General features: G+C 33.2%; 1 pseudogene; it reads right to left on the reverse strand.

The window, feature by feature from the left end:
* Positions 1–8533: 8533 nt before the first annotated feature.
* Positions 8534–11857, reverse strand: LOC114756893 (endoglucanase 9-like; annotated as a pseudogene).
* Between the last annotated feature and the right edge of the window lie 206 nt (positions 11858–12063).

Below are 12063 nucleotides of genomic sequence, written 5' to 3' on the forward strand. Positions count from 1 at the left end.
CATATTGTTACTTGCTAATTATATGCAGAAAACTTAGCTTTTTCAAATAATATAATCAATTGAGTATTATAGAGGCAAAGGCCTCGTCACCTAATGGCATTAAGATAATCTTTATTTTGAATTATATATATATTAAAATAAAAATTATTTAAAATATATAAAAAAATCTAAATTCAATATGGAGCATTCAAAATCAATCTGAATAATTCACATTAAGATGAGAACTCTATGCTCATCATTGTGATAAGCATCAAATGTGCTCTTGTTGAAGTATATAGCACTAATTAATAACTATGATAGAAAGAGCAAACCTTAAACTTCTAACACACATATCATAATTAAAGAAAATAAATGAAATCACCACAACTTATCTACAATAGAAAAGAGATAGACTTATTTAATTATAGATAAAAAATTTTAATAGAATATTCACAAGCTACCCATATTAGAAAAGAACAGATTTTGCCGAACATGATTATTAAGAGACAAACTCCTAAATAACAATAGTAAGAAAAAATGACATAAAAAGAAGTTAAAAATTACAATATTCTAATTTAGGCAGTTAAGATATCAAAATTTTAGGAAAGGAAGTGATGTTTGATATGTTATTTTGTAAATATAGTTAAATAACAAAAATACCCTTATATCAAAGGGTTTATTAATAAGTTGTGAATTAGCAATGACAAGTGTTGAATAAAAAAAAAGTGTATTGGCAATGATGAATTATTTATTAATAAATTGTGAACTGGCAAAGATAAGTGTTGAATAACAAATGCCAAGAAATGTACCGGAAATAACAAGTTTGATAGCTTTTGTTTTTGTTTTTGAAAAAAGATATAAGGATATTTTAGTCATTTGACTATATTTACAAAATATCAGATCAAGTATAGCTTCTTCTCTTGAGATTTTGACCTCTTAGGTACCTAATTGTAATATTGCAATTACTAACTTTTTTTTTGTCATTTTCCCCAATAACAAGTTTCCTCAAAATTGGCTTGGATGTATATGTGTTTGCTGCTCTGATATGTTTAGACATATATTGGTGATACGTACATAGTTTGTTTCTTTGTGGCTTGTTAGGAAATGTTGTTGCTATGATACTTAATATAATTTACTTCTAAATATAAAACCCCTAATCTTTTTTTGTCTTTTATATTTTTTTTTAAAAGTAGTCCTTTTAATACTTGTACATGTTAAAGATTTTATCAAATGGTAGTTTTAACTAATACATATTATTAGCAATGATATTTTAGGAAAAACAACATCTATTTATTACAAATAATTAACTAAACTAATTTTCTTAATCTCTCCAAATTAATTAAGTAAATTTTATATTAAAAAGAGGTAGTACTTTGTGTGCACGCTTGTAACGTGGAGGATCATAACGGGTCATTCCTCAACCTTTCGGGCATATACATATGCCCACTCAGGAGTACAAGTTATATCGCTTTCCTAGGTTGCAACAAGCCAAACATCATATACCTTAGAGCACAGATATGCCAAAATGTGTGAAAGAATCAACAATATATATTTAACAACTACTCGATCAGTCAAGCATTTTTTTAGGCCTCTTTCCCTATTGATACTGTATATATACTATACTGATTAATATGTTGGGGTTAATTTTGTTCTGTTGTTAGTGTGTGTGTATTAATTTTAATTGGTTTGTTATCTATATTGTAGAAGAGGATGATGATCGATCGAAAAGTTTTTATTCAATAAATGTATGTCCAACTATTAGAATGTTTCAACTTATTTTGAGCATAATTATAAACAGCAACCAATATATATATTGTTATTACCTAACAATTATTTTTTCAAAAAAATTAAAATTGTTATCTTTCCTGAAACTGGAAGAAAAATCATAATTTAGTAAGAAGTATGTTGAAGTGATCTCCAAACCACCCATCGTCAAATTATTAGCCTTTTACAACAAATCCACATATCACAAAGGGTTGATATAGGGATATATAAGGGCCTTTGGAATACTTGGATTTGTTAATTACGGAAAAACCAATAGCTTTGTAATAAGGATTTAAGAGACTAGTATAGAGCATCCTTCTTACTAATAAATTAAAATTTATTATTAGTCTTAGAATAATTTTTTTAAAAAATATTAACAGATTTCCACACCGATTGTGATAACAACCAGTGTACAATTGTGATTTTCTACATTGGTTGTAGAACCAGTTTAAAAAGTCCAATACTTTCTATATTAGTTGTATCCATACTGGTTTATACAGCCAGTGTTAGAAAATCTTTTTAATTGGTGTAAAAATGTCTTTCTATACTGGTGCTTATACTGGCATAAGATTTCATAGTTGTCAGTGAATTTTATTGGGAGTAGCAAACATGAGGTAATTGACTTGATCGTTACATGATCCTTAATTACAAGTAAGAAGAACATTATGGGTATGTCTGGATTGGCGTTGGGAAAAACTGACTTATAGTCTAACTGACTTTTCTAACTGAAGTTAGTTATGGTATGTTTGGATAGATGCTTTTAAAAAGTCAGTTGAAAAAGGTAAAAGTTGTTTGGATGAATAGAAAAGTTAGTTCAGTTGTAAAATGACTGAAAAGGGCATATACTATATTGAATAGTAGTGTTTGATATTTTTAATATGATAATTGTTAAAAAAAATCTAAAATTATTAAGATAAAATAAAAATAATTGATTTGTGAGATTATAAAATAAAAATATATGTTACCAAGAAAAATTTAAAAACACATTATAGATAATTAATTAAATATATATAATGGACAAACATGAGCATAACTTAAAATTCATTTCGTCTCTAATTAGAGTAAATAAAATTACATAAGTAATTAGATCGTACTTAATGGACAAACATGTAAATAAATCAAATTAAAATTCATTTGGTCTCTAATTAAAGTAAATAAAATGACATAACTAATTAGATTGTAAGCTTTGCATAATTTGGTCTCTAATTGAGTCACGAACACGATTCATTTGTGTAGTAGATGTTAAACTTGACAAGGATGCCTCACCGGCTAGATGATTATTGTCTTCATCAAGGAACAAAAAACCGGACCAGACACTAAACCAGTTAATGTAGTGGTTTGAGGGTTAGTGGGTTAGATCGGGTTTAATCGGGATCAGATCGGTAATTATTAAAATAGTATAATTTAATTAAAATGAATAAAAATATATGAAATTTTTTATATTTTTTTATTCTATTTTATCTTTTCTTCTTTTCTCTTTACCTATTAAAATCCTTTTTTTAAAATTATTTTATCCCTTTCTTCTCTTTCCCACGTGATACTACTGCCATTTCCCACCATAACACGCATAAGTCATAACAAGTCAGCTTTTTCTTTCCTTCTCTCTCTTCTCCTTCAACAATGGACATGGCAGACTTGCTTCTTGAAAACACTCATCATTACTCCTCTTTCTCAATTGCTTTCTGCCTCTCTCATGCTCTTTTCCGGTGTCATTTTTCTTTCTTTATACATATCTCATCCCCCTCCATTGTCTTCCGGCTTCCTCTTCATAGTCTCCCACGGGTAGAATCAAAGAAGCATGCACACAGCAGACTTCAAAACAAATTTCTGAGTCTCTCTCCATGATTTTCTCTGCTCTTACCATGTATCTCAGCAGTGTCCAGTATTTAGTATTTACAGCTTCTTCGACCAACATCAGACGCTTCATGGCTTCTCCAGCGATTGGTGAGAGTGGAAAAGAAGTGATAGAAAAAAAGGAACTGGCGACCCATCTGACCTAACGATTTTCCTGGTTTGTACCGATTTTTTCCGGTCCATCCCAGTTCTTTCTGGTTGATTGCAAGAATGGTTCATAAGCTAAACCAGACTGGACCAGGAACCGATTCACCGGTTTTCGGTCTAAACCGGCCGGTCTGGTCCGGTTTTTTGAACCTTGGTCTTCATCTATTATACTTCCATGTTCAGCTTGTATAAAGCGGTCATTAGTTGGAGAATTTTGCCTGATAAAATTATGGACAACCATTGTTGCACAAACTAGGCGAACTTGTGCTTGAAACTTGAATCTGGGCATGTCTCTTAAGATTGCAACCCTATTCTTCCAAACCCCAAAAGTTCTTTCAATAATGCATCTCAAACTTGAATGATGATAATTGAAGGCCTCATTCTCATTTCTAAATCTTGGCTGACGATTAAAGTCTAGAAGGTGATAGTGCTCACGTCTGTACAGGCCAAGGTATCTCACTTGTGATGAACAACCGGCATCAACCAAATAAAATTTGCCTAGAAAATCATGACTCAATTATGTTGAGGTGAAAATAATGCAATTGAAGCTTAATTTTAAAATAATTGATTTGAAATTTACAAAAATATACCTTCAGGTTGATGAGGGAAATTCATGGATGGAGTTGAAATAGCAGATTAAAAGACACGAGTATCATGTGCACTACCTTCCCAACCCGCCAACACAAACGTGAAGCACATATCCCAATCACATACGGCCATGACATTTTGACTTGGAAATCCCTTCCTCCCAATATATTTGTCTTGCCTAGCTTGACTAACTTGACATTTTATATGGGTGCCATCAATTGCGCCGATTGCATCCTTAAAAAATGGGAAGTATCATGGATCATTTGCTATTTTTGGGTGGCAATAGGAGAATGCAGGATCAATAGGCTTGATATTTTCTGAAGATAAATTGAGGCAAGCATCCAACACTCTATGAAAATGCCGACTAACAGTTTCTCCTAAACGCTGAACCTTTCTTAAATCATCCTATTACACTGACCATACGCAATTGTATTCAAGAACATGGAAACAGATTCCTGGACACCTATGTACTTAGAATTTTTCAACCCATGTTCAACCAATTTAGAACATAACCGATGGAATATCTTTGTTTCCATTCGAAACATTTCCTTAGACCATCCTTCATGCTCGTCCAAAAGTTCTTGAACCCATAAATAACCTGTTTGTTCACTAGTTTTGCATGGCTGTTTGCATAGAAAAGGTGTCACATACTGACCCATTAACACACTTAATTGTGATAATTTTGTTGTGTGTTCATGTAAGGTGGGAAGTAATTGAGACCGTTCGTCGTCCCAACCTTCGCCCCAACCATTCGTTGAATTAGACATGGATTATGTTACCTGTGAGTAGTTAAATACTAAATGTGAGTACTATTTTCACAAAAAAAGAAGAGAAAAGATAAGTGATAAATAGCCATTAAATTGTAACATAATAATTATACATAGTCATGAAACACAACATTAAACGTAGTCATGAAACACACAACATTAAACAAAGTCATGAAACACACATAATCATTAAACACATTGTCATGAAACACAATAACCAAATACATTAAGATAGATAAACAAAAATCATAATAAGTCACTAGGCACAACTCAAGGATTCTTGGGTACAGCATATGGCAGCGGGTTTGCAGCATTGTGCTTCAACCAAGCTACTAATACCTCCCGATTTTCTCTTAAACCAGCATATATGTCCCTGAATGTCTTGTTTGCCAGCAGATTACAACAGACGACACATAGATGAGTGTCACTGACAATTTTAGGCATACTCAGTAGATCAGTGGTAAGCTCAGTAGTGTTATCATTGTTGGAGATTTTGTTTATTTCCTCTGCTTAACTAATTGAAGCCTTCTCAATTGAACTCACTGAATTTGCTATTCTTCTTGTCGCTGGCATTTTTTGCTTCTTGTACTTGTCCAACCCTTCACCTCTCTTCCTCTTTCCTTGACTCCCTAAAGCACTAGGTACAGTGGGTGCAATGTTCGATGTGTTTGTAGTTAAATTGATGCCATCCAAATAGTCTGAAACTCCTACACGGCGTAGAAGTGTCGTCTTCACTATCCCCTAAACCTTCTTGCCAATCCATTGTTGGTTGGTAGTCATTTGGCTAATCAGCCCTCTGTGGCTCAGGCCCGGTCCAAGATGGTGCCTACATATCATCTCCTGATGGCATAATGTCCTTGAATATAGTTTCCAATTTAGTGCGAAACCTTAACCAATGGTGCCTAAACTTTTCATATGCTGGATTTTCCTGCAAACTTAAAAGTAAACCAAAGTTAAATATATTCCAAAAGTATAATACTGCTTCTAAATTAACACAAGCTAGTTCATACCCATAATTTCCTGTCCCACCACTCATCAGATGCCACCACTGTGTTCCTTTCAGGGTCCCACCCTATACTGGTCTCCTTAGCAATTAGTTTATTAAATGTCTTCCACTCTTTTCTCAAGTTATCTAACCTATTTTTCAGTTGCTTTCTTTCATATCCTCTCCTTATCTTTTCATTGAAAGTTTTATGAATGTTGTCCCAACCTTGTTTTGTAAATGAAGATCTTTGACAAAGTTTGCTATAAATCTGGTCAACACATATTTTGAGAAAAACACCTGTGGTGCTCATGTCCCAATGTGCTTTGCCTTTATCATTACTTATAGTTCTTGTTGAAATTACATATATATCAAACCCATAATTAGCCAAGAATCAAACAGTATAATCAAGCAGTATAAACCCACAATATATGTAAATCAATTTATCACCAAAACTGCCTTAATTCAAGCAAACTTGGGGTATGCTAACCTTAATACTAGAATTTTCAGCTTAAACAAGACCATAACAGATTCAACTCAACATAGGCGATGGATTGAAACGGAATAAACGTCACTAAAAATTGGCAGAGCTCTAAATTCATGTTTGGATCAAAATTTCAAACTCAATGCTCAATGTAGCTGGAAAAACCATAAAAAAATTAAAATTGGTCATGACTGAGTACGGATAACAGAAAACACAGAATCACAAAACACAATAGATTTGCCAAACTTTCAATATAATCAAGCAGTATAATCAATCATGTGAATGATTTCTTTTTTCAATATTCAGATTGTTCATACATGCTAAATATATCCACATATCCAAATATAACCGTGTGAATCAAAAGCTTCAACCAAGCCGGAATACATCCACATATCCTAGCTAAATATATCCACATATCCTTGATTACCATCTTTGTATTCCCCCCCAAAGTTCAGAACATGGCACACTCATTTTAATTCCTTCACTTTCTTCCCTAATTATTGTTTGAGAATTCTCAGATGCAATCGAGAGGAGAAGCAGTAGATTGAAATGAGTTCAAGATATATCAATGAGTGAAAGCAAGTATCTGAATTGCGCGTAAAAATTGGAGATCAGAAATGGAGAAGTCATGCACTTTACTGGTTCACTTCGATAAGGGCACACCAGCACTTGCCAAACTATCATATGCTTTGGTCAAAATAGAACGTCCGCAGGAGAAGGAAAAAAAACAGAAGATGATTCTTTGCACACACAACAGTAGCTATAACTAGAGGAGAAAGGAAAAAAAAAACCTCGCCTCCTTCAGCCACAGTCAGCACAGACAAGGAGAATGGAGGATCTAAAGTCAAACAGGGAAAAGAAAAGAAAAGCAACCACGGTACCTTGAGCGGCGGAGGAAGACAGCGGCGATTCTTTGCACACACACGCGATGATGGTAAGGAAAATGACACAGATCTGTCGCAACAGTGATAGAGGGAGAACAGCCACTGAGACCTACGGATGGAGACACCAGAGAGAGTAACGGATGGAGACACAAGCAACAGCGATAGACGGAGACCCACGGATGGAGACGGCGAGAGAGTACCGAGAGTGATGGATAGAAGGCCGAATGTAGAGCAAGAGGAGCCTCCCTGTTGCTCGGTTGAATGTTCTGAGACTTCGAAGAGGGTTGGTAGAAATGATAGGTGAGAGAAATTAAATACCTATTAATGTTCATTTAACGGTAAATTTCATTTTGAACGATGGAAAAGCTGGAGCAGGTAGCGTCTGAAAATAAGCAACTTTTGCTTATAAGTTAGTTCCAAAAGCAACACATCCAAACAATCATTTTTACTTAAATAAGCCAGCAACCTCAGTTACACCCTTTCCTAGGTGCTTTTAGCTTCTCTGATGACAATCCAAACATAGCCTATATCAATGATTGAGTTGAGAGTTCATCAAGAACCAAACTCAGATCTTTCAAACTAAGATAAACTACAAGTCTTAGAGTTCAGGATTGAGGTTTTATGACTTGTCCAAGACTTATATTTGGGTTGTAGCTCATGAATATACTATAAATTGCAAACTCAAACACCCAATTAAATTTAGTTCCTCCCATTCTTTTTCTTTATAACAAAATTTTAGGAAAGGGGTTGGGCTCACCCATAATCCAGGGCAGAGCATCTAACGCTTGATCCACTAGGGCCTGTCCCTATGGGCACAGAAGATTGATAAGCAAGCCCTTTTTTTTTGGCTCAATAAGTAGGAATCTCCCAGCTTCACTATGCTGTGGTGATGCCTCCCCCAGCTTCGCGATTGGAGCCACAACAAAGTGGGACTCCCCAAGATCGAACCCCTTCCTTTTGGTGAGAGAGTCCAATCCCTTCGCTAGTTGAACCCACGGACGAGGGGTTTAGTTCCTCCCATTGTTTTTCTTAGGTGGGTTGGCACATATAGGCCAACTTCTAATGAAGGTATGTCTAGACTTAGCTACAAATTTGCAATGGCAAAGTATGTAAGAGGTCCAACAATAGTACCATTAGTGCAAGTACAGTAGGTTCTGAGTGATTATAATCTTTGCGATCATCAAAGAATTGGTGCTTTGATCTAAACCAATATGTTAGGGTTAGAGTTCATGAGTAGAAGAATGGTCGAAAGCCACCTTTACATCCTAATTTTTTAGGGTGAGTTGCTAGAGAAGGCAATGAAGATCCTCTATGGTGAATCCTCATTGGAAAATAAGGACCATACCCTACCATATAGGACATCCTCAAAGGATTGTCTCCCAAAATGTAGTCCACCTACAAATATTTAACAAAAATTGTGTTAAGAAAGTGAAATTAAGTGAAATTTGAGGATATTAAAAAAATTAGTTAAGCTAGTTATTTGTAATAGATAAATATTGTTTTTCCTAAAATACTCTTATTAATCATGTGCATTGAAAGTACCCTTTAATGAAAACTCCTTAACATATATACTCCTCGGGTCCTTAATATAGGACCTAATTGTTGAGTTAGTTTTGGTCCTAAATATAAGACCCATTTCTCATATTTATCAATTTTCTCTAAATTACCCTAGGGATACTCCCTCAACCATAATCAAGTAGAAGAGGAAGAGGGGGTATTAAGAAAGATGATTATGGTATTTTAAGAAAAATATGTCACATTTGTTCTAATTAACTAATTTACCTAACTTCCTTAATCTAATCAAATTAGTTAAATAGGTCTTATATTAAGAACCGGAAGAGTACATATAGTCATTATAGGGATTACTTGGAGACAAAATGGATAAATCCTTGAGACAAAGTGAATTGGATCTTATATTTAGAATCAAATTTAATTTTTAATTAGCTCATGTATTAGGGATCAGAGGTAGTAAATAAGAGTCAAAAATCTCAACAATATCCATTTCAAACGATTTCTACTATACTCTTTTTGAGTCTTGGATTGGATGAGACTAAATTCTCTTCCAACTATATGAAATTTGAAATCAAGAACTTCCTTGTCTCTTTGCCAGACTTCTTAAGGTGTTTGGAGTGTCCAAGAGATACTCAAACATATGCTTTTCGAATGACATGTACTTGGAATAGGTTGTGAGCAAGAATGTTAGAGATGCCACATATTGAAGATTGCTCTGAGGAAGCTTGAAACATTAGCCCTCCTCCCCAACACCAAATGTATCTTTAATTAATTACAATTTCACCAAGGTACAAAATAAATAAAGAAGCATTCAAGTCATTTATTAGTTTTCTAATACATCTTCTTGTAAATTTTGTCCTTACCTTTTGTATATTGGGTGGTTGAATTGGGAGAGTTGGGCAAAATCTTGCACACAAAATTCTCAGCTTCTAGCCAGTATTGATCAAAGTTCTCATCATGATTTAACATTGCTCTCTGCATTAACATTTAAAACTAGTAACTCACATAAACCAAGGCATATATGTTATACAAATACATTCATCATTGAAAAATTACTCCTTTGTATGATACAAATTAAACAACTGAATTACCTATACTCCCTCCGGTCTTATTTATAAGATCTCAAAATTTGAATTTTTTTTTGTTTCTTTTTATAAAATCTTATTAAAGATTGTTTGAACATTAAATGTGTTTTTATCAATTTTATCTATAATTAATTTTCTATTCTCTCTCCTAATCTTTTTCTCATATTTGATTCTCTTTCATCCTTTATGTCATTACTGGTATTTCTCTCTCTTATATGCTCCCTCATTAAATAAGGACATACTTGAAAAAAGAGCAAGGATTAATTTTTACATATTTGTTACTTTTAACTAATTTTAACACTTTTTTAAACAGCATAATTTAGTTAATAGGATTTTATAAAAAGGACAGGAGGGAATACTAAAAAGTGGGTTAAAATTGTTTTAAAACAATAAGTATATAAAAATATATAAATTATTTTTTTTAAAAAAATTTTCATGGAGAGAGAGTGAGAGAAAGAATGAGCAAACCCATAATTAATACACTGAGATTACCCATAATTAATAAAGGTAAAAATAAAAAATGATAGTCCCTCCAATACTAAATATAAAACTAGTTAATAAATTTGTAAGGATTAAGAAAATTAACTAAGTTAGTTATTTATAAATAAACTGTTTGTTAGTTTTCTTAAAGTATCACTTCTGATCATTTGCATGGAAATTGTTACTCTGTTGATGAAAATTCTCCTTAATATGTATAATTAACGGGGCGAGCTTAAGGAAAAAAATTATAAATTTGGAAGATAAAATGAATTGAGATTTTATAATTAGGATTAAAATAAATCCATCTACTAACTCTTACATTTAGTATTAGAGGAAGTATTACAAAAATTCGAATAGGCTATTAATTAATGTCTTTTCAATTATAAATAGAAACATGTTAAAAAAAACTTTCTACCATATTTTACAGGAAGGAGTATACTATATTACTCTTGACTAAAAATATTTACCCTTGAGAGAAGCAATGTGCACCAGCATACTTGTTGTCCTAACTAAAGATATCTGGTTCAAGATAGTCATCAGCTCCAAAATTCTTAATTAATTTATTATAATAAATAGCATTTGTTGTCCTAAAAAGCGATGCAACTCCCCCACAATAGCTCATCGTAAATCAAAAAGAAAAATATTAAAAATCATACTCTTTGCAAAACTTATTTGTTAGCCGAAAAAACTTTCAGACCAAATTACAATGTACATTAAATAAGGCATTATGTGATGTTAACTGTACAACTTTTTTTCATTCATTAATTTACGAGGACCATCAAGTTTAACATGGTAAACAATTCTCTAAAGAGGATAAACGTGAAACATGGCATATAAAAGAAACACTCATTTTTCTTTGAAAATATCTGAAAATATTAGAATCTGGAAAACATAATTATTGGAACAGTATTAATTAATTAATTATCTTGTAACCATTATATGAGCAATAAAATGGGCAAACAGCAGATCCAAGTGAACTATTATAAGAACCTTGATATCTCAAAGCAAATTTGAACACTTTTTTGGCGGTCCTAAATAAAATCTTTGAATATGTTGGATCAGCCGGTTTCCCTGGCCGCCTCTAAACCCGGTTTATCACATGCCAGACCCAATACACGGTTCGAACCTTGTTCATATCTTCAAGCCTTTCCCGACATTTGTGGTCCATTCCGGTGACCGACGCCTATGTGGAGTCCACCAGGAGCAGGAGCAGTGGCACACTTTAGGAGGTAGTCAGTGGCCTCTTGTATTTGGGAGCCCATTCTCCAGCCGTGTTTAATTGTGCTCCCTGATAACATGGTAGCCGTGAATGCCATTGGAAAGTTGAATTTGACGTTGCCCTTGTTTAAGATCATGATTAAAATTATTTATAAATAGATTTTATGTAAGTCAAAACAAAATTTTTTTCACATGTTTACCTTGCATACCATAAATCACGATTAAAAAATTACTTATAAGTCATTCCAAACGAGTCCATTATTTCCAACATCATACCTGTTAAATCCACCTACCAAATATCAAAGTATTGTTTTGTTCA

Source organism: Neltuma alba, unplaced genomic scaffold (assembly GCF_004799145.2).
Source record: "Neltuma alba isolate B1F8T4 unplaced genomic scaffold, ASM479914v2 tig00010541_pilon, whole genome shotgun sequence".
Classification (NCBI taxonomy): Eukaryota; Viridiplantae; Streptophyta; class Magnoliopsida; order Fabales; family Fabaceae; genus Neltuma; species Neltuma alba.